Source organism: Cupressus sempervirens, chromosome 11, assembly GCF_028749045.1.
Source record: "Cupressus sempervirens isolate cs-2001-9-10 chromosome 11, ASM2874904v1, whole genome shotgun sequence".
NCBI lineage: Eukaryota > Viridiplantae > Streptophyta > Pinopsida > Cupressales > Cupressaceae > Cupressus > Cupressus sempervirens.
In genome coordinates this window covers 385,001,197-385,025,665 of record NC_143128.1, presented here as the reverse complement: position 1 = coordinate 385,025,665, position 24,469 = coordinate 385,001,197, and positions in this window count along the sequence as shown.

The window sequence follows — 24,469 nt, the reverse complement described above, 5'->3', positions numbered from 1 at the left end:
ACGCAAAGATCGAGTTTGACCAAAAGTTGACTAGATTTAACCAGAGTTGACTTGAGTTGACTAGTTTCGAAATTTTTTTTGAAATAATTAATTGAAATTATTTAATTAAATGGAGTACTTACTTCTAATTAATTTAACAAAGTTATTTAATTAAATGAGAAGTCGTTCCTAATTAATTAAATGAAGTTATTTAATTAAATAAAAAAAGTGTCTCTAATTAATTAAAGATTACTTAATTAAATAGAAAAAGTAATTATGAGAGCATATCTCATTTTATTAAATTAAATATTTCAACGAAATCTCTCTTTAGTTGAAAAAGAGAAATTTATAGTTCACTATTGATAAAAAATGAGTTAAATCAGTTAAATCCTTTTTCTACTCAAATCGAATCAGTTAACTCCTTATTTTATTCGAATTAAATTTGTTAACTCCCTTTAATTTGAAAATCTCCCTTTATGACTGAATTTCACCTTTAATCCTGACCACTAATTGAAATCGATCTCAATCGTTGATGAATTCCACGAAAGTCTATTTATGAGACCCTCATCTCTTCATTGGTAAAGGTTGAATGAGAATTTGCATCGAATTGTTGCTGGAATTCATACTCACATTTGCTCATATTCACATACGCAAAGACCAAGTTTGACCAAAACTTGACTTGATTTAACCACGGTTGACTTGATTTGACTAGTTTCGAAATTTTTTTTGAAATAATTAAATGAAATTATTTAATTAAATGGATTGCTTACTTCTAATTAATTAAATAAAGTTATTTAATTAAATGAGAAGCCATTCCTAATTAATTAAATAAAGTTATTTAATTAAATAAGAAAATTGTCGCTAATTAATTAAAGATTACTCAATTAAATAGAAAAAGTAATTATTGAACTTCACCTTTAATCCTGACCGCTGGTTGAAAACGATCTCAACCATTGGTGAATTCCAAGAAAATCTATTTAGGAGATTCTCATGTCTTCATTTTGAAAGGTTGAATGAGAATTTGCATTGAATTGTTACTGGAATTCATACTCACATTTGCTCATATTCACATACGCAAAGATCAAGTTTGACCAAAATGAGACCAGATTTAACCACGATTGACTTCAGTTTACTAGTTTCGAAAAAAATTTAAAATAATCAAACAGAATTATTTAATTAAATGGAGTACTTTCTTCTAATTAATTAAACAAAGTTATTTAATTCAATGAGAAGCCATTCCTAATTAATTAAATGAAGTTATTTAATTAATTAAGAAAAGTGTCTCTAATTAATTAAAGATTACTTAATTAAATAGAAAAAGTAATTATGAGAGCATATCTCATTTTATTAAATTAAATATTTCAACAAAATCTCTCTTTAGTTCAAAAAGGAAAATTTCCAGTTCACTACTGATCAAAAATGAGTTAAATCATTTAACTCCTCTTTCTACTCAAATTGAATCAGTTAACTCCTTATTTTATTCAAATTAAATCTGTTAACTCTCTTTAATTTTGAAGTCTCCTTTTATGACTGAACTTCACGTTTAATCCTAACCATTGATTGAAATCGATCTCAACTATTGATGAATTTCATTAAAGTCTATTTAAGAGACCCTCATCTCTTCATTTTGAAAGGTTGAATGAGAATTTGCATCGAATTGTTGTTGGAATTCATACTCATATTTTCTCATATTCACATACGCAAAGATCATGTTTGACCAAAAGTTGACCAGATTTAACCATGGTTGACTTGAGTTGACTAGTTTCGAAAAGAATTTTGAAATAATTAAACGAAATTATTTAATTAAATGGAGTACTTACTTCTAATTAATTAAACAAATTCATTTAATTAAATGAGAAACCATTCCTAATTAAACAAACGAAGTTATTTAATTAAATAAGAAAATTGTCTCTAATTAATTAAAGATTACTTAATTAAATAGAAAAAATAATTATGAGAGCATATCTCATTTTATTAAATGAAACATCTCAACAAAATCTCTCTTCAGTTTAAAAAGGGAAATTTTCAGTTCACTAGTGATAAAAAATAAGTTAAATTAGTTAACTCATTTTTCTACTCAAATTAAATCAGTTAACTCCTTATTTTACTCAAATTAAATCTGTTAACTCCGTTTAATTTGGAAATCTCCCTTTATGACTGAACTTCACCTTTAATCCGTACCATTTATTGAAATCAATCTCAACCGTTGATGAATTTCAGGAAAGTCTATTTAAGAGACCCTCATGTCTTCATTTTGAAAGGTTGAAAGAGAATTTGCATCGAATTGTTGCTAGAATTCATACTCACATTTGCTCATATTCACATATGCAAAGATCAAGTTTGACCAAAAGTTGACCAAATTTAACCACGGTTGACTTCAGTTGACTAGTTTCGAAAAGAATTTTCAAATAATTATACGAATTTATTTAATTAAATGGAGTACTTACTTCTAATTAATTAAACAAAGTTATTTATTTAAATGAGAAGCCATTCTTAATTAATTAAAGATTGCTTAATTAAATAGAAAAAGTAATTATGAAAGCATATCTCATTTTATTAAATTAAATATCTCAACAAAATCTCTCTTCATTTCAAAAAGGGAAATTTTCAGTTCACTATTGATCAAAAATGAGTTAAATCGGTTAACTCCTTTTTCTACTCAAATTGAATCAGTTAACTCCTTATTTTACTCAAATTAAATCTGTTAACTCCCTTGAGTTTGGAAATCTCCTTTTATGACTAAACTTCACCTTTAATCCTGATCGTTGATTGAAAGCGATCTCAACCGTTGATGAATTGTAATCTCCTGCCAAGGGATCCAAAGAATTTCACTAAGTTTGTCAAACAAATTTTTTTTGTTAAACATGAAAGTAAAACCATTTATAACATTTGCGGAAGCAATATTAACATCCAACTGAAAGTAAACATAACATGACAAACTACATTCTTTAAAGATTCCTTAACGTTGAATCACATCTAATCATAACTATTCATCTAACATCACATCCTTATGAAATAACAATGATACATCCAATGTTCCTAAACAATATACAAGTGTCCTTTTAGAATTTACATTTTAGATTATTCAATCATCCTCTATACATGTCACAGGATATGAAAATCTTGAAAGAATAAACATCCATATAAATAAAGTACATCATCATCCAATACTAATCCATAATGCAATTAAAATAAATAAAACCACATATCATACATGATACATCATCACAAAAGATATAAACATCCATCATAAAAGATAACCATATATCACAAAACATAACTAACTAAGTGCACGGTTCCTCCCAACTGTAAATAGCATCATTAGACCATCGTGAATCCTAGCCATCCTTTCGTGCATAACATTCCAAAGCACCGATGAAATCATCGGTATTATCATAGTAGGAATGTCACTCCTAAAACATCCTACTAACATGTAAAGTAAAGCATATGATACCATCATCTGACATATGCAAATCATCAATATAAGAAACATACCAGTAAATACATCCATTATAAGGTATATCATCTATCATAATGATCGAAGAATAGAATGAAGATATATACCAACCAAGAATACTCCAGCCACGGTGTCTCGGATGGATCTCAAATGATAATAGTGAAAAAACACTACCACTTGACCGCGTGAAACCTAAGTGGTCCACTCCCACCATGCTGAGGAGATAATCTCAAGTCCCAAATAGGATATCAATTCATAAAGCACAAATCTCTAATAGTCCAGGAATCCTAAAAGTATACTACTCAAAGGTTCCAACACACACAAAATCAACATCTAATTCCTAGAGGCACAACAATGACATGTAGAAAACCTACTATGCAAGTGGAAAAGTGTCATCACATTTATCACGTACAAGTTACCTTGTCAGTTAGCTAAACTCCACGGGTCCATACTAATCTCATGCGGCCACTAGTATCCTCTCATACTGACGAGGCATACTACGGAATGCACGGTCACAACCATGCGTTCTCACTACTCCCATCCTAGCCTGTACAAGCACTCAAGGCATGGGCGAGAACATCAAAACAATTATCTTTTTAGATTCATTTAATCCCCATTTAGTGTGTAAATATTATCACTTATTAACAAAACTTACAATGAGTTACCCTGGCAGCCACTTAGGGCCCCGGCCCCCATAGCAAGCTACTTCCCGACACTACAAGTAGATTACCTACCCTAAGCTCATGGAATCATAAATTTCAAAATCACAAAAGATAATCCATAATAAAATCATCAAATATGCATAAAAGCATCAAATATCCATAATAAGAATCATCAAATCTCCAAGATAAAAATCATCAAATCTCCATGAGCATCTAGAAAAGCATCCATAAAAAATCATGACCACAATAGTTCTCTATTGGAAACTGAAGGCATCACTGATAATCATAAGTATCCATTGGTTCTCAATAACCAAAATATATCTCAAGATAAATCACAATATCCATTGGTTCTCAACAAGCAACCAAGAATATCTCAAAATCATACTGATCGAAGACTCCAAAATGGTTGAGTCAAACATGTCACAAAATGATATCATCAAGAAATAAATCCACATTTCAGTCCCATCATGGTGACTAGAAAATAATCCAAGGATAACTGATCGATGACTCAAAAATAATGGTTAAGTCAAATGTCTCATATATAAGAATCTCAACTATAACAATCAGTAATCACATCCAATACATAGAGCATTCCATCACATAACCATGGTTGGGTTTATAAAGATCGTGACCAAATAAGATCAACATGCTATCATATCTCATAACCCCCGAGCCTTTAGTAACAACCTAAGACTGGTCAACACTAGTCAACCCAACACCCAAAATAAGAAGCATATAGAATACACAATGCAAACACATGTTTTGGTTTACTAAATTCACATAGTTGAATAATATGTAGGGGTTTCCTATTTTTTGTTTGCAAGTATACCTCAAGTGTATTTAAGTTTCGTCATTTGACCTACAAGTCAACCCATTTGTTCTCCGATAGCATTATCCTTCTATTATTAAGAATTACATTCTAAGAATAACTTAAGGATAAATATTTACTCTCTAAACTGATCATCATTGACCTTTAATTTAATTTTTATCTTCTTTTAATTAAGATCCATATTACTAATTAAATAACTTTTCAACTTTTCAAGGATCATTATTTTTTATAAGAACCAATCACTAGTCTTCGAATAAGAAGAATATAACTTTATTAAAATGATCAATTAAATCAATAAATTGATATAGGTTCACAATCCATGACCTTTTATCATTCTAATAATTCTCAATTAAGTCTTCAGCCTTTTAATTTAATCGTTACAACTAATAATCATATAATATCTAAAGTCTTTATTCAAGTCATAAGACTTACCAACTTTTGATACCAATATTTTAACAATCTTGTTTAAGAAAATCTATAATGACCACATTCGTCAACATTCTCTTGACAAATTCATATTATCATTAATCATTTCAAATAAGGCTCTATCGCACAACTTAATGATATCAATCAATTATAATCCAAATCCAAAAATTAATATTTTTTACCAAACTTTAATCATCAAATAATCTCCTCTAGATTAACTCTAATCGAATTTATTGATAATTATTTAAACCATTATTTATTTATAGTTTGTTAGACCCAACAAACATTAATAAATAATAAACTCATCAAACTATTATTTTTATAAATTCCATTAGTTAATGTTTGACTAACTCTTAACACCATTAAGGCATTCAAACATATTAACCAATAACATAATAATTCAATCTTAATCCAATATCATTTAAAGTTTCTAAATTTAAATCAACATAATATAAATTATCATCTTACAATTATTTAATCAATATTAAAATCAACCATTAGACTTCATTTTCTAATTGTTCTAATAATATTTTGTCTATATAAACGTTGTTTGAAAAAGATCCCTATCACAAACTAATAAGACTCATTGTAGATTTTAAGATGAATAATCTCCAAATTCTTAACATTGTCATCTTCATTAAACAACTCTAAAATTACTAAATATATATTAAATAGTATTCAATATACATTATAAAAAGTCCACTATATAAACTATATTAAAATCTCTTTTCTTTTAATTTTTTCTCATTTAAAAATTCATTTACTTTAATTGACTAATAATTAATTATACTTCTTCTACTATTAACTAATCTTAATTAAATTTGATTTAATTAGATTAGATAATAAACCATATAAAACTAATTCATATTAATAAGATTATACTAAGAGAAGATTACAATAATATCTTTAATTCATTCCATGCTTTGATATATTATTTTTGTGAAGTTTAAGCATAAAGAACTCTTGGTTATGGGAAATGAAAAAATATCTGTCCTTGAATAAAACAGTCTCAGTACGATAGCCATATCTCCCTAATGAACTGTTGGATCGGGCTGAAATTGAAATATGTTGGAGAGGGCCAAGTTGCACGAATTCTGACTAGAGCAATCGAATAAATTCGATCTCGATAAAAAGTTATGAATGACTGAGTTCAAGTCTATCCAAGGGGCAGTGACAGGACAATTTGTGATGAATTAAGAATTTCCTCTTAAAAGGTAATTGTTCTCTAAATTTATCCAATAATTTCATTAATAGATTTGGCCATAAATCTTGAAACCATTTTCAAATCTATCTCAATTTGATTCTAATTCGAACCCAAACTCGTTTAGATCTATTTCTTCTTTAATTGGATCTACGGTTTTTCTATTATTTTCTACTCAACCAACAAAATATCTAGATTCCAATTTAATTGTAAATTCAATCACAAAGATTATTCAGACACATAAAACAAACATGATGAAGACAGGAAGAGAAATAGTGCAAAGAGAATATGCAAATATCATGAGTGCACCTGGACACTGATGCTAATCTTCCATGCCTCAGAAGTCCATAGAAAATCTCTTCCTTCTCCATCATTCGCAATTCTTCCAAGATCCAAGCCAACCAAATCCTCCAAGTGACCAGAAGTGCTAGAAGAAGCATAAAAATATGTAGAAACATATGAGCATGTAGAAGCATATGAGCTTCTCAAATTTATGTAAGCTTTGAAGCTTCCATTTTAGCTTGAAGCTTGTAGCTTCCATTAAGCTTGTAGCTTCAATTAAGCTTTCATTTAAGCTTTTTCAAATAGACTAGGAGAGACTCTATTTAAAAGCCTCTAAGATGCATCTAGAGTGTCTCTAGAAATAACTAAAAGATAAGCATGACAACCAAGCATGGGTCTTCTCCAACTTTCTAGATGAGTCTTAAGGTTGTAGACACCATGTGCTCAAATAAAATGCTAACTTCTAAGTGTAGACAACTTATGCAATCTTAGAGTGCAAACTCCTTTGTTTTCTACATGACAACTCTCGAGAATTTGCCAACTCCTATGTGAGCAAATATTAAAATCATGTACAATCATTAATATAATATTTACTTTACTCTTTTCAATTTAATTAATTTATTTATTAAATCTCATACACTAACTTTAATAATTCCACTTTTCAACCTTAATATATTTATATTTTAATCACATGAAATTTAGAATCTTTTATTAATTTAAATATATATTCCACTTTTAAATTTCATTTTTCAAAACTTAATTGCTAAAATATTTATTAGCTTTAATAATAATATTATTTAGTCATTTATTTAAAAATGAACTCCAAATATATTATTATTAAAATAAATATTGTCACATTCCAAATTTAAACTTTAAACTTTTATTTTCAAATTTAATTATTTTATTTAATTAATTTCCTAATTAATTAAATAAAATAAATATTAAAATATCATATTAATTTTTTATTTAATTAAACCATTAATTAAATCTTTTAATTAGGCTTAATTAATAGAAAATATATCAAAGACTCACAAGGTAAAAATATAAAAACTCATCATAGCCAAAATACATACAAAATCAAACCAAGAGTTTTAAATCACGAATTACGTCATCTGACATATTCGGAGGGTACTAAACTCAGATACTTGTCCTAATTTTCCAATTAGGACAAATGGATTAAAAGGTTGAGATTTGGACTTGAGAATTTATCTCTCCTCTCTTATCATTGAGATAATGTGATAGGGTACGCTCATCTTAGCAATTCAGGAAAGTCGATACCCAGTACCTGCAACCTGCATAAAAAACCACACATGTACAAGCACAATATATACTAAACTAAACAAGCAATGGTAGGAAATGGTGCATCGTGTAGATCCTGACTAGCAGGTGACTATGACTCCCTTCCTTAACCATATCAAACACGCCATACAAAAGTAAACATGCAAAGAAAACATGCACACCATACACATGCAAGTATGGGGTAAGTATCTATAAGAAAATAAATATGATAATAAACCATCTAACTAATCATCATTAATAAATGCAAACACTAAAAATAATCATTATGCATACATGAAATAAAAAATCTAAGTAATCTCATCGCATAATAAACTGAATTCATAGCACAATATCTGATAATCTCAAAAGAATGCTGTTAACCAACAACATAAAACTAGCTCTAAAAGAGTTCAACAACGATAACAAAATACAAACTAGGGGCAAGCACTACATGAATTTCAAGAAAGTCTATTTAAGAGACCTTCATCTCTTCATTTTGAAAGGTTGAATGAGAATTTGCATTGAATTGTTGCTGGAATTCATACTCACATTTGCTCATATTCACATACGCAAAGATCAAGTTTGATCAAAAGTTGACCAAATTTCACCACGGTTGACTTGACTTGACTAGTTTCGAAAAGAATTTTGAAATAATTAAATGAAATTATTTAATTAAATGGAGTACTTACTTCTAATTAATTAAAAAAAGTTATTTCATTAATTGAGAAGCCATTCCTAATTAATTAAATGAAGTTATTTAATTAAATAAGAAAAGTGCCTCTAATTAATTAAAGACTACTTAATTAAATATAAAAAGTAATTATGAGAGCATATCTCATTTTATTAAATTAAATATCTCAACAAAATCTCTCTTCAGTTCAAAAAGCGAAACTTCCAGTTCACTATTGATAAAAAATGAGTTAAATCAGTTAACTCCTTTTCCTACTCAAATTGAATAAGTTAACTCCTTATTTTACTCAAACTAAATCTGTTAACTCCCTTTAATTTGAAAATCTCCCTTTATGACTGAACTTCACCTTTAATCCTGACCGTTGATTGAAATAGATCTCAACTGTTGATGAATTCTAAGAAAGTCTATTTAAGAGACCCTCATCTCTTCATTTTGAAAGGTTGAATGAGAATTTGCATCGAATTGTTGCTGAAATTCATACTCACATTTGCTCATATTCACATACACAAAGATCAAGTTTGACCAAAAGTTGACCAGATTTAACCACGGCTGACGTGAGTTGACTAGTTTCGAAAAGAATTTTGAAATAATAAAATGAAATTATTTAATTAAATGGAGTACTTACTTCTAACTAATTAAAAATTTTTATTTAATTAAATGAGAAGCCATTCCTAATTAATTAAATGAAGTTATTTAATTAAATAAGAAAAGTGTCTCTAATTAATTAAAGATTATTTAATTAAATAGAAAAAGTAATTATGAGTGCATATCTCATTTTATTAAATTAAATTTTAACAAAATCTCTCTTCAGTTCAAAAAGGGAAATTTCCAATTCACTATTGATAAAAAATGAGTTAAATCAGTTAAGTCTTTTTTCTACTCAAATTGAATCAGTTAACTCCTTATTTTACTCGAATTAAATCTGTTAACTCTCTTTAATTTGGAAATCTCCTTTTATGACTGAACTTCACCTTTAATCCTGACTGCTGATTAAAATCGATCTCAACCGTTGATGAATTCCATGAAAGTCTATTTAAGAAACCCTCATCTCTTCATTTTGAAAGGTTGAATGAGAATTTGCATCGAATTGTTGCTGGAATTCATACTCACATTTGCTCGTATTCACATACACAAAGATAAAGTTTGACCAAAAGTTGACCAGATTTAACCACGGTTGACTTGAGTTGACTAGTTTCGAAAATAATTTTGAAATAATTAAACAAAATTATTTAATTAAATGGAGTACTTACTTCTAATTAATTAAACAAAATTATTTAATTAAATGAGAAGCCATTCTCAATTAATTAAATGAAGTTATTTAATTAAATAAAAAAAGTGTCTCTAATTAATTAAAAATTATTTAATTAAATAGAAAAAGTAATTATGAGAGCATATCTCATTTTATTAAATTAAATATCTCAACAAAATCTCTCTTCAGTTCAAAAAGGGAAATTTCTAATTCATCATTGATAAAAAATGTGTTAAATCAGTTAACTCATTTTTATATTCAAATTGAATCAGTTAACTCCTTATTTTACTCAAATTAAATCTGTTAACTCCCTTTAATTTGAAAATCTACCTTTATGATTGAACTTCACCTTTAATCCTGACCGCTGATTGAAATCGATGTCAACCGTTGATGAATTCTAAGAAAGTCTATTTAAGAGACCCTCATCTCTTCATTTTGAAAGGTTGAATGAGAATTTGCATCGAATTATTGCTGGAATTCATACTCACATTTGCTCATATTCACATACGCAAAGATCAAGTTTGACCAAAAGTTGACCAGATTTAACCACGGTTGACTTGAGTTGACTAGTTTTTAAAAAAATTTTGAAATAATTAAACCAAATTATTTAATTAAATGAAGTACTTACTTCTAATTAATTAACCAAAGTTAATTAAATGAGAAGCCATTCCTAATTAATTAAATGAACTTATTTAATTAAATAAGAAAAGTGTCTCTATTTAATTAAAGATTATTTAATTAAATAGAAAAAGTAATTATGAGAGCATATCTCATTTTATTAAATTAAATATCTCAACAAAATCTCTATTCAGTTCAAAAAGGGAAATTTTCAGTTCACTATTGATCAAAAATAAGTTAAATCAGTTAACTCTTTTTTCTACTCAAATTGAATCAGTTAACTCCTTATTTTACTCAAATTAAATCTGTTAACTCCCTTTAATTTGGAAATCTCCCTTTATGACTGAACTGCACCTTTAATCTTGTACACTGATTGAAATCGATCTCAACCGTTGATGAATTCTAGGAAAGTCTATTTAAGAGACCCTCATCTCTTCATTTTGAAAGGTTGAATGAGAATTTGCATCGAATTGTTGTTGGAATTCATACTCACATTTTCTCATATTCACATACACAAAGATCAAGTTTGACCAAAAGTTGGCCAAATTTAACCACAGTTGACTTGAGTCGACTAGTTTCGAAAAGAATTTTTAAATAATTAAACAAAATTATTTAATTAAATGGAGTACTTACTTCTAATTAATTAAAAAAAGTTATTTAATTAAATGAGAAGCCATTCCTAATTAATTAAATGAAGTTATTTAATGAAATAAGAAAAGTGTCTCTAATTAATTAAACATTATTTAATTAAACAGAAAAAGTAATTATGAGAGCATATCTCATTTTATTAAATTAAATATCTCAACAAAATCTCTCTTCAGTTGAAAAAGGGAAATTTTTAGTTCACTATTGATAAAAAATGAGTTAAATCAGTTAACTACTTTTTCTACTCAAATTGAATCAGTTAACTCCTCATTTTACTCAAATTAAATCTGTTAACTCCTTTTAATTTGAAAATCTCCCTTTATGACTAAACTTCCCCTTTAATCCTGACCGTTGACTGAAATTGATCTCAACCTTTGATGAATTCCAAGAAAGTCTATTTAAGAGACCCTCATCTCTTTACTTTGAAAGGTTGAATAAGAATTTGCATCAAATTCTTGTTGGAATTCATACTCACATTTGCTCATATTCACATAAGCAAAGAACAAGTTTGACCAAAATTTGATCAGATTTAACCACGGTTGACATGAGTTGACTAGTTTCGAAAAGAATTTTGAAATAATTAAACAAAATTATTTAAATAAATGGAGTACTTACTTCTAATTAATTAAAAAAAATTACATAATTAAATGAGAAGCCATTCCTAATTAATTAAATGAAGTTATTTAATTAAATTAGAAAAGTGTCTCTAATTAATTAAAGATTACTTAATTAAATAGAAAAAGTAATTATGAGAGCATATCTCATTTTATTAAATTAAATATCTCAACAAAATCTCTCTTCAATTCAAAAAGGGAAATTTTCAATTCACTATTGATAAAAAATAACTTAAATCAGTTAACTCCTTTTTCTACTCAAATTGAATCAGTTAACTCTTTAAATTACTCAAATTAAATATGTTAACTCCCTTTAATTTAAAAATCTCCCTTTGTTTTTACCATAGTGGAGGATTCGTGATATGGAGTCTCTGAGAAGAATTGGCTGCCGGCTGGGCTTGGGTTTTTCCCCTAGCCTGTTGTTGGTGTTTGACCTTACTATTTTTCTGTTATGTTTGGATTGTTAGTTGCTGGACATAATTTGCGTCGGTGTTTTTGGAGATCTTCTGTAGTCAATTTTGGATTGGGGGTTTTATTGTTTGCATGGCAGGGCCTGGGATTTCTTCTTTGTTGGTAAGAACAGATGGTTCTTCTCCAACTATGCATACAATGCTATCTGAATCATTTTATTCAAGGGAGAGCTCCAAGCTGAAAAAAGTTAATGGTTGTCTTCCGCGTAGCCATGATCGCCCTGTTCTGTTTATTCCTCTAACAACTGTAATGGAGGATATTGATTATTGGACCAAGCATGCTTTGATATGAAAATTTCTTGGAATCCAAATTTCCCTATCCGCTCTTGAGGCATGGATCCACCACTCTTGGCAGGTGGAATGCGATATGGAGATTATGTTGGCAGGGAATAGTTATTTTTTTGTTGTATTCTCTTGCATGTCTGATTGTGATCGTGCTTTTGAAGGAGGCCCTTATTTCTACAACAATGTGGGGTTATTTGTCAAACCTTGGCATTCAGGTTTTAATTCTGCTGAGGATCTCCCTTCAACAGTGCCAGTTTGGGTTCGCTTGCCTCGTCTTCCCTTGGAATTTTGGCATGAAGACATCCTTCGACAAATTGCTTCTTTGTTGGGGAAGCCAGCTGTGATCGCACATCAAACCCTCGATAAAAAGGTTATTTCTTTTTCTAGAATTTGTGCTGAAATTAATTTGAATAACCCATTCCCAGATTCTTTGGAAATTTGTCTGGGGGATTCTTCTTGGGTGAAGCAGTTAGATTATGAATCCCTCCCTTTCCGTTGCCAAATTTGTCATGAGTATGGTCATTTACTATGGCAGTGCCCCCGTAACTCGAGTTTCAAAGGAGTGGATCGGTCTACAGCTGGAAATGCTGGTGGTTTGGCAGATAATACAGGGAAAGGACAATCTCAAATGGTTAATACTATCTAGCACCGTTTTGAGGTGCTGGATAGTATGGTTCTAGAGGAGGGTATTCCTCCTCCTATCTCTTCTGATCCAGCTTGCCCAGATGAGAGATCTGTTCCTAATGATGCTTGTGGAGCATCTCAAGTTGTAGTATATCAGAATAGTGAGGTTCTTGTAGCTCCTGTGACAGCGGCTCTGGTGACTCCTGCAGTGTTGGAAGATGATGATGTTGTTTTGGCTGACTTGGTTAAGGATGTGCTACCATTAGGTAAGGGCAAGGGATCTCCTCTCCCCTTGGGGTTGTTGCCTCGACCCTTTAAGCGGGCTTCTTCTTCTCCCCCTCTAAGGAGTGGGCGCAAAACAGACCAAGAGAAGATTAAACTCACAGGAGATATATTGATTGAGTCTGGTTCAGTGAAACCTTTGGATTCTCATTTTCCCAAATCTACCCAATGATGATTATTCTCTCATGGAATGTAAGGGGGTTGAATAGCATCCCTAGACAAAAGGCTATTCATAACTTGGTGGTTGATCATAGTCCTGATGTTTTTTGTATCCAAGAGACTAAGCTCTATGTGGAGTCTATGGTCCAACATGCCTCTAGTATTTGGTCTCGTGGCCAATGCCAGTGTGTTGGGGCAATAGGCAGTGCTGGTGGTTTAGCTATATTTTGGGATCCTCAAAATTTTTTTCCTCTTGGTTGGATGTCTTCTCGTTCAGCTCTCTCTATGGTAGCTTCTGCTCTAGACTCAGGAGAGGTAATCATGGTTACTAATGTGTATGCACCTGTTGATCTTGTGGGAAAGGAGGAACTTTGGGAACATATTCAATATGTTAGAAATTGTCATCCTTATCATCCTTGGGTGTTAGCAGGGGACTTCAATTCAGTTTTAAGTCTGGAAGAGAAGCATGGTGGTTTTGCTAGATTGGGGCCTTCTTCTACTCTTCTTCGGCAACATATATCTCTTTTGCATCTCTTTGATGTTAAGCCTTATAATGGCCTCTATACTTGGAATAATCACAGGACTGGTGTTGCTGCTATCTCAGAACGCCTGGATAGATTTCTTGTTTCTTGCTTCTGGCTTAGTGGCACCCTTACTATCTCTTCAGAAATCCTTGATTGGAGGGGTTCATATCATTGGCCAATCAAATTTTTTGCTATAGGGGCTTATGTTCTGAAGCATCCTCCTTTTAAGTTCCAGTTGATGTGGCTTCGTGACTCCTCTCTTCATGATTTTGTTTTTTGTTGGTGGAAAGATGGTGCCCCTGCATATGGTACTGCAATGTTCTCATTTTCTAAAAGGCTTCAATATGTTAAAAGGCAGCTCAAGATATGGAATAGGGAATGCTTTGGGAATCTTCACTTTATGAAGAGGCTTGCTCAAGAAAATCTTGATGTCATCACAAGGGAGATTAGAGATCGAGGTTTCTTGGAGGATCTTGGCCAGGTTGAATCCCTTGCTTCTAGAACTCTAGAAGAATGGGAACTTCGAGAGGAAATTTTTTGGAAGCAAAAGGCTCGAGTTGATTGGCTCCAGGAAGGTGATCGGAACACTGCCTTTTTCCATAAAAGAGTGCAATCTCGCCGGAATCAGACCACTATCTCTTCTTTGGTTAATTCTCAAGGTATCCAATTGAATTCCTTGCCAGCTTTGTTCCAGGAGGCTATTTCATACTTCTCTACCCTCTTCTCTGAGGACTCTCCTCCTGCTAATAATGAAGAAAATATTATTTTTTCCTGTATTCCTTCCCTTATCACTCAGGAAATGAATGATTATCTCATGTGTCCTATCTCTTTGGAAGAGTTGGAGGTGGTGGTCTTTGGCATGCCTAAGGGGAAGGCTCCTGGTCCTGATGGTTTTCCAATTGAATTCTTTCAGGAATTTTGGGACATCATTAATCATGATTTGTTGGAGGTGGTTGAAGAATCCTATGCTAGCAAGCAGATGCTTCGAGCTTTGAACTCTACATTCTTGACTCTTATTCCTAAGAGAGAGGGTGCTAATCAATTGGAGTTTTTTAGACCAATTGCCTTATGTAATGTGGTCTACAAAGTTATTACTAAGCTGATTGCTGAGAGACTAAAAAGGTGGCTTCCCATTATTATCTCAGAAGAACAAAGTATTTTTGTTGCTGGAAGACAAATTTTGGATGGGGTGGTTATTGCTACTGAGGCTATTCACTCTATGGCTACTTCAAGGGAGAGAGCCATGTTTGTTAAGCTAGATATGGCTAAGGCCTACGCTAGAGTTAAATGGAGCTTCCTAAGGAGTATTCTTCTTTCTTTTGGATTTAGCTCTGACTGGGTGAGTTGGATTATGAGTTGCGTTACTTCTGCCTCTTTTTCTATTCTTATTAGTGGTCAACCTTCACAACTATTTGGTGCTTCTAGAGGCCTCCGCCAGGGTGACCCTCTCTCCCCATATCTATTCATCATCATGGCTGAAGGCTTGGGCAGATTCATTAAGCATCAGGTGTCCCAAAATTCTATTCAAGGCTGGCGGTGGGGTAATGGCTTACCTTCTCTTTCCCATCTTCAATTTGTTGATGATTCTGATCTTGCCAGTCTTGCTAGGATCAAGGAAGTTGAAGCCTTTCGACATGCTTTGGACGTTTATTTGGCAGCTTTAGGCCAGAAAGTTAATGAGCACAAATCTTTCATTTACTTTTTTAACACTCCTGATTCTATTCAGCACAGGATTGTTGGTATCCTACGGTTTCAGATAGGTTCACTTCCTTTGACTTATCTTGGCATTCCTATTGCTGTTTCCAGGCAGCCACGTCTCTTCTGGCAAAATTTGATTACCAAGCTTCAAGATAAGGTAAATCATTGGACTCATAGATGGCTTTCTACTGCTGCCCGGGTTACTCTTCTTCAAGCTGTTATCCAAGCTCTTCCTACTTATAGAAGCATGGTTCATGCTGCACCTATTTACTTTCTCAAGGAGTTTGATGCTCTTTCTTGATAATTCCTCTGGAGTGGTAATTTGCATAGTACTAAATGGAGCTTGGTTAATTGGGCAACTGTTTGTAGGCCTAAAAAGGAGGGTGGTCTTGGTCTTCGTTCTGCTCTATTGAGTAGACAAGCTTTGGCTGCTAAACTTTATTGGCGATGGTGCTCTGGACAGCATCAACTTTGGGCTCGTATTATCACTCATAAATATTTTCATGGTGCTGATCCTTGCTCTGTTTTTGCACTTCCTCTTGAAGGTCGTGGCTCAATGGTTTGGCATACTTTGAAGACAGGTGCGATGTTGGTGAAGAGGGGTCTGTTCTGGATATGTAAAGGAGGTTCTCAAGCTTTATTTTGGTCTGATGCTTAGGATGGATTCCCTTCCATTTTATCCATATACCCTCATCTTCAGCCTCTTTGTGACTCTTTTCTTGCCGCTGGATGGGATAAAGTGGCTCATTACAAGACTCCTTATCAATTGGGACCTGTTGTTGGTTATAGATGGAAGCATTCCTCTGATTGGCCTGCTGGAGGTATAGACATGGATCGTCAGGAGCTTTCTCAAATTCTGGCCTCTAGAGAGTGTTCCTCTTTGCTTGGTCTAGATGTATTGGCTTGGGGTGGTACCTTGTCTGGTAAATATCATGTCTTTGCTGGGTATCAGGAGATAACTAAACAATTATTTGGGGATGCTGAGGTCCCTTGGTGGAAGCAAGTCTAGAATAAAGTTTCTTGGTCCAAGTGCAATTTTTTCATGTGGCTAGTGGCTCACAACCGTTGTCTTACCTAGGATAATCTTTGTAAACGTGGATTTCAGGGCCCCTCTTATTGTGTTTTGTGTGGTAATGGAGAGGAGTCTGTCTCCCATCTGTTCTTCCATTGCTCCTATTCTACTCAGATATGGCACCTTTGGTGGAGCGCTTGGGGTTGCTCTTGTCGGCATGCTTCCTCTTTGCCTGAGTTCTGGGCTCCCTTGGGTAGTGCTCCCTCCAAGTCTTCTTCTCTCCATGCTGCTTGGATTGCTGGCCCATCTTTCATGCTTTGGCATATCTGGTTGGAGAGGAATCGTCACATATTCCAAGATGTTCGGCTTGGTGTTTTGCATCTTTTGTGGAAAATATCACATTCTCTCCAGGAAACTATTCTTGTGAAGTGTGAGCTTGATGGGGGTATGGATCCGGTTGATCTTGCTATCTGTAATCACCTTAATTTTCATCTGCAGGATGGGGTTGCGGCTCATAGGTTTCCTTCTATGTCCAGGCAGCTTCACCATTAGAGGAAGGGTCGGGTTAACCGAGATGGACACTAGACTCCTCCTCCCCGTGGAGTTCTAAAAATTAACACTGATGGTTCTTCTCATGGGAATCCTGGTCTGGCTGGTATTGGCGGAGTGGCTCGTTGTAGTTCTGGGAATGTTAAATTTTTCTTCTCAATTCATAAGGGTGATTATACTAACAATCTCATGGAAGCTTAGGCTATTTTATATGTTATGGAACAGTGTTACTTGTGGGGATGGAGTAAGATTATTTATGAGTCTGATTCCCAGGAGGTAGTGAACATGCTTTCTTCGCAAGAGCTTGAGGATGTTAGTTGGCAGCTGGCCACTGTTGTTAAGCAGATTCTTTTCTTCTCTTCCTCTTTTTAGTTCATTAGGTTCAAGTATATTCCGCAAGAATGGAATAGACCTGCTGATTGTTTAGCCAAATGGGCTTCTAGTCATGATCCGGGTTGGAATATTAGGGATAGGGGGCAACTGTCCTTTGAGATGGTGCAAAAATTTGATGATCTTGTTGCTCAGGATCGAGCTCCTTCTTGAGCTCTCCTTGTTGTATTCCTTTCTGTATTAATAAATTTTTACCCCTCTTTTTGCTAAAAAAAAAAAATCTCCCTTTATGACTGAACTTCACCTTTAATCCTGACCGCTGATTGAAATTGATCTCAACCGTTGATGAAATCCACAAAAGTCTATTTAAGAGACCCTCATCACTTCATCTTGAAAGGTTGAATAAGAATTTGTATCGAATTGTTGCTGGAATTCATACTCACATTTGCTCATATTCACATACGCAAAGATCAAGTTTGACCAAAAGTTGATCAGATTTAACGATGGTTGACTTGAGTTGACTAGTTTCGAAAAGAATTTTGAAATAATTAAACGAATTTTTTTTAATTAAATGGAGTACTTACTTCTAATTAATTAAACAAAGTTATTTAATTAAATGAGAGGTCATTCCTAATTAATTAAATGAAGTTATTTAATTAAATAAGAAAAGTGTCTCTAATTAATTAAAGATTACTTACTTAAATTCAAACAGTAATTATGAGAGCATATGTCATTTTATTAAATTAAATATCTCAACAAAATCTCTCTTCAGTTCAAAAAGGGAAATTTTCGGTTCACTATTGATAAAAAATGAGTTAAATTAGTTAACTCCTTGTTCTACTCAAATTGAATCAGTTAACTCCTTATTTTACTCAAATTAAATCTGTTAACTCCCTTTAATTTGGAAATCTCCCTTTATAACTGAACTTCACCTTTAATCGTGACCGCTGATTGAAATCGATCTCAACCGTTGATGAATTCCAGGAAATTCTATTTAAGAGACCCTCATCACTTCATTTTGAAAGGTTGAATAAGAATTTGCATCAAATTGTTGCTGGAATTCATACTCAAATTTTCTCATATTCACATACGGAAAGATCAAGTTTGACCAAAATTTGACCAGATTTAACCATGGTTCACTTGAGTTGACTAGTTTCGAAAAGAATTTTGAAATAATTAAACAAAATTATTTAATTAAATAGAGTACTTACTTCTAATTAATTAAAAAAAGTTATTTAATTAAATCAGAAGCCATTCCTAATTAATTAAATGAAGTTATTTAATTAAATTAAAAAAGTGTCTCTAATTAATTAAAGATTACTTAATTAAATAGAAAAAGTAATTATGATAGCATACATCATTTTAGTAAATTAAATATCTAAACAAAATCTCTCTTTAGTTCAAAAAAGGAAATTTTCAATTCACTATTGATAAAAAATGAGTTAAATCAGTTAACTCCTTTTTCTGCTCAAATTGAATCAGTTAACTCCTTATTTTACTCAAATTAAATCTATTAACTCCCTTTAATTTGGAAATCTCCCTTTATGACTGAACTTCACCTTTAATCCTGACCACTGATTGAAATCGATCTCAACCATTGATGAATTCCAGGAAAGTCTATTTAAGAGACTCTTATCTCTTCATTTTGAAAGGTTGAATGAGAATTTGCATCGAATTGTTGCTAGAATTCATACTCACATTTTTTCATATTCACATACGCAAAGATCAAGTTTGACCAAAAGTGGACCAGATTTAACCATAGTAGACATGAGTTCACTAGTTTTGAAAAGAATTTTGAAATAATTAAACGAAATTATTTAATTAAATGGAGTACTTACTTCTAATTAATTAAACAAAGTTATTTAATTAAATGAGAAGTCGTTCCTAATTAATTAAATGAAGTTATTTAATTAAATAAGAAAAGTGTCTCTAATTAATTAAAGATTATTTAATTAAATAGAAAAAATAATTATGAGAGCATATCTCATTTTATTAAATTAAATATCTCAACAAAATCTCTCTTCAGTTCAAAAAGGGAAATTTTCAGTTCACTATGGATAAAAAATGAGTTAAATCAGTTAACTCCTTTTTCTACTCAAATTGAATCAGCTAACTCCTTATTTTACTCAAAATAAATCTGTTAACTACCTTTAATTTGGAAATCTCCCTTTATGACTGAACTTCAACTTTAGTCTTCACCGCTAATTGAAATCGATCTAAACCGTTGATGAATTCTAAGAAAGTCTATTTAAGAGACCCTCATCTCTTCATTTTGAAAGGTTGAATAAAAATTTGCATCGAATTGTTGCTGGAAATCATACTCACATTTGCTCATATTCACATACGCAAAGATCAAGTTTGACCAAAAGTTGACCAGATTTAACCATGGTTGACTTGAGTTACCTAGTTTTAAAAAGAATTTTAAAATAATTAAACGAAATTATTTAATTAAATGGAGTACTTACTTCTAATTAATTAAACAAAGTTATTTAATTAAATGAGAAGCCATTCCTAATTAATTAAATGAAGTTATTTAATTAAATAAGAAAAGTGTCTCTAATTAATTAAAGATTACTTAATTAAATAGAAAAAGTAATTATGAGACCATATCTCATTTTATTAAATTAAAAATCTCAACAAAATCTCTCTTCAGTTTATAAAGAGAAATTTCCAGTTCACTATTGATCAAAAATGAGTTAAATCAGTTAACTCCTTTTTCTACTCAAATTTAATCAGTTAACTCCTTATTTTACTCAAATTAAATCTGTTAACTCTCTTTAATTTGGAAATCTCCCTTTATGACTGAACTTCACCTTTAATCCTGACCATTGATTGAAATCGATCTCAACCGTTGATGAATTCCAGGAAAGTCTTTTTAAGAGACCCTCATCTCTTCATTTTGAAAGGTTGAATGCGAATTTGCATTGAATTGTTGCTGGAATTTTATACTCACATTTGCTCATATTCACAAACGCAAAGATCAAGTTTTACCAAAAGTTGACCAAATTTAACCACAGTTGACTTGAGTTGACTAGTTTCAAAAAGAATTTTGAAATAATTAAACGAAATTATTTAATTAAATGGAGTGCTTACTTCTAATTAATTAAACAAATTTATTTAATTAAATGAGAAGCCATTCGTAATTAATTAAATGAAGTTATTTAATTGAATAAGAAAATTGTCTCTAATTAATGAAAGATTAGCATTTTATTGAATTTGAATTATTTATTGAATTTAATTGAGTGATGTAGATGCCATTCTTATTTTGTTGAATTTGAAGACCAACAAAGACTTTTATTTCACAAAACATAGACATTTCAAATTCCTTGTTTATTTGTTTCAAAAATTCTTTGCAAAGATCATCATGCCCTTTAAAAATAGTATCATCTACAAATATTTCTCCAAGACAATCTTATTATCGGGTCCTTCCTTTATATACAAGCTACTATTATCATTAGTTTTTTGAAAACCAATCTGAATAAGATAGTTATGCAATCTTTCATACCATGCTCTAGGGGCTTGTTTCAGACCATACAGTTCCTTGTGTAATTTGCAGACCGTGTCCTTTTTTATCTGGATCAACAAAACCTTCAGGTTGTTCAATGTAAACCTCTTCATCCAATATTCCATTGAAGAATGTTGACTTGACATCCATCTGATAAACTCTGAATCCTTTGTGAGTAGCATATGCAAGTAAGGTTCTGACTCCTTCCAATCTTGCAACAGGAGCAAATATTTCTCCATAATCTATGCCTTCTTCTTGAGAGTATCCTTTGCATACCAATCTAGCTTTGTTTGTGGATACTTTACCATCTTCAGTCAACTTGTTTCTCAATACCCACTTGGTTCCAATTACATTCTTATTTTTGGGCTTAGGTACAAGAGTCCATGTCTTGTTCTTCTCTATCTATTCTATTTCCTCTTTCATTGCCTCAATCCAACTATCATTTGTCAATGCATCTTTAATGCTTCTAGGCTCAAAATTAGCAATTAAATAAGTATTTTTCAGCTTGCTTCTTGTCAAGGTTCCTTCAGACTTGTCTCCAATGATCTGATCTGGTGCATGATGTCTTCTGACATATTTAGCTAGTACAGGTTCTTTGCCTCTTGAATTAGTTTCATTTCTATCTCCTTGTGCTTCAATTTCATGTTTAGGTTGTTCTGGCTCGGTAAGAATTGGCTCGAGCACTTCAGACTCGGTAGATACTTGCTTGGTAATATCTGAATGTTGTTGTGGCTCGATTTGAACTTTTTGTAACTCAGTTACTGATGACTCGGGAGTTGAGGATTCTTGAGTGAACGGTATGCTTGGTATAGTATCAGGTTCAATGTAAAGAAATCTTCTGTAATCTTCAGGTACCTTTTGGCTTTCTTCCTCAGATTTGTCTGCAAACTCATCAACTTTCACATGTGCACTTTCTATGACTTTGTGAGTGGATAGATTTGAACATCTATATGCTTTGCTTTTGCAAGAATATACTAAAAATACCCCTTCATCACCTTTTACATCAAATTTTTCTTTTCTAGATTCTTTCAGAATATAACATTTGCTTTCAAATACTTTCAGATAACTTACATTGGGTTTGTAGCCATACCATAATTCATAGGGAGTTTTGAATGAGTCCTTCTTCAACTGTACTCGGTTTAAGGTATGAATTGCAGTGCTAATGGCTTCTTTCCAGTATTTGATAGCAATGTTCTTTTCTATCATCAAGGTTCTTGCACAATCCATGATGGATCTGTTTCTTCTTTCAGCTATTCCATTTTGTTTAGGAGTTCCTGGTGCCGAGACTTGTCTTTTAATACCTTTTTCAATGCATAAGTTGTTGAATTCATGTGAGATGAATTCACCACCTCTATCTGACCTCAAGCATTTTAGTCTTTTTCCTATTTCTTTTTCTACTCTTGCTAAATACCATTTGAATTTCTCAAATGCTTCTGATTTATTCCTTAGATACATGACAGTCATCATTCTTAAGTAGTTATCAACAAAAAGAATGAAAAACTTTTCTCTAGTATAGCTTTCTATTCCAATGGGTCCACATAAATCAGTATGCACAATTTCTAATATGTCTTTAGACTGATAGTTTTTACTTTTAAACCTAGTCTTTCCCATTTTACCAATCTGACAATTCTTGCATAGACCAACCTTAGGTTTCTTAATGTTAGGAATGCCTCTTACTTTCTTGAATTTGCTTATTTTTACCAGATTATCAAAATTGACATGACACAACCTTTTATGCCATAACCAACTTTCTTCAATTTGAGCAATAAAACATGAGCATTCACCAAGTTCTAGATAAAACAAGTTACCTTTAGTTTGGGTGCCAGATCCTATCAGGTTTTCTTGTTGATTCAATAGTCTTGCCTTTCCATGCATGAATTCCACCTTGAATCCAGTATTGAGTAACTGTGCCACACTTAGCAAATTATGTTTAAGACCTTCAACCCAATAGGCATTATTACATACAAGTTCTTTGGTTAGACAAATTCTTCCTCTTCCTTTTATGAAACAAGGTTCATTATTACCAAACCTTACACTGCCACCATCATAGTCTTCAAACTGATCAAACTTAGTTTTATCACCAGTCATATGATGTGAGCAACCACTGTCTATAATCCATTTATAATTCTTACTTATATGAGAAACAAGTGCCATTTTATTTTCCTCATCATTATCAAAATCATCTTTGACAGCAATATAAACAATTTCATCTTCACTATTATTAGAATCTTTAGAATTTTCAGCCATGAAGCATGATTTCTTACCTTTGTTCTTGGATGATTTGAAGTCTTTCTTGCCATTCCATTTCTTTTCATCATGGTTTTGCTTGTTTGGACACCTTGCTGCAATATGACCAATTTCTTCACAAGAAAAACATATTAGAGGAACTTTACCTTTGTATTTTCCTCTACCTCTAGAATATTTCTTTGCTAGCAGAGCTTCAATCACTTCGAGGTCACTGTCTGAACTTTGGCTTGATTCATTTTCACTTTATGACTGAGATTCCTCCTCCTTTTTATTTTTCTCCTTGAGTGAGAGCTTGGCTTGAAATGTTGATTCAATGTTCTTGGAGGCTGGAACATAGTTGTCAAAGTTATCTAGTTCAAATGCAGTTAGTCTTCCGACTATGGCCTCAAGATTTATCTGATGATTTGCTTCACACCTTCTTTCCTAAATTGCAAAAACTCTGATTGCATACATGAGAAGCAAGGTTCTGAGAACTTTTCTTATAACTGTTTCTCCTTTGTTATCACCTCCAGATGCTCTGATTGCACTCACACATGCTTTAACTTTTTCAACATACTTTGCAATGTTTTCATCCTCTTTCATCCTCATTTGATCAAATTGTCCTCTTAGACTTTCTAATTTTTCTCTTCTCACATTATCATCTCCTCCATAGATCTCTTTTAGCTTGTTCCACATCTCAAAGGTAGTTTTGCAGTCCTTAATGTCATCAAATTCTTCATAACTGAGAGCGGATGCTATGTCTATCATCATATTGTTGTGAGTCTTCTTTTCAACAATGTCATTGACAGACAATGTGCCAAGAGGTTCTTCATACTTTTCTTCAAGGTATTTTAGTCCAGTATCACCAACAGTA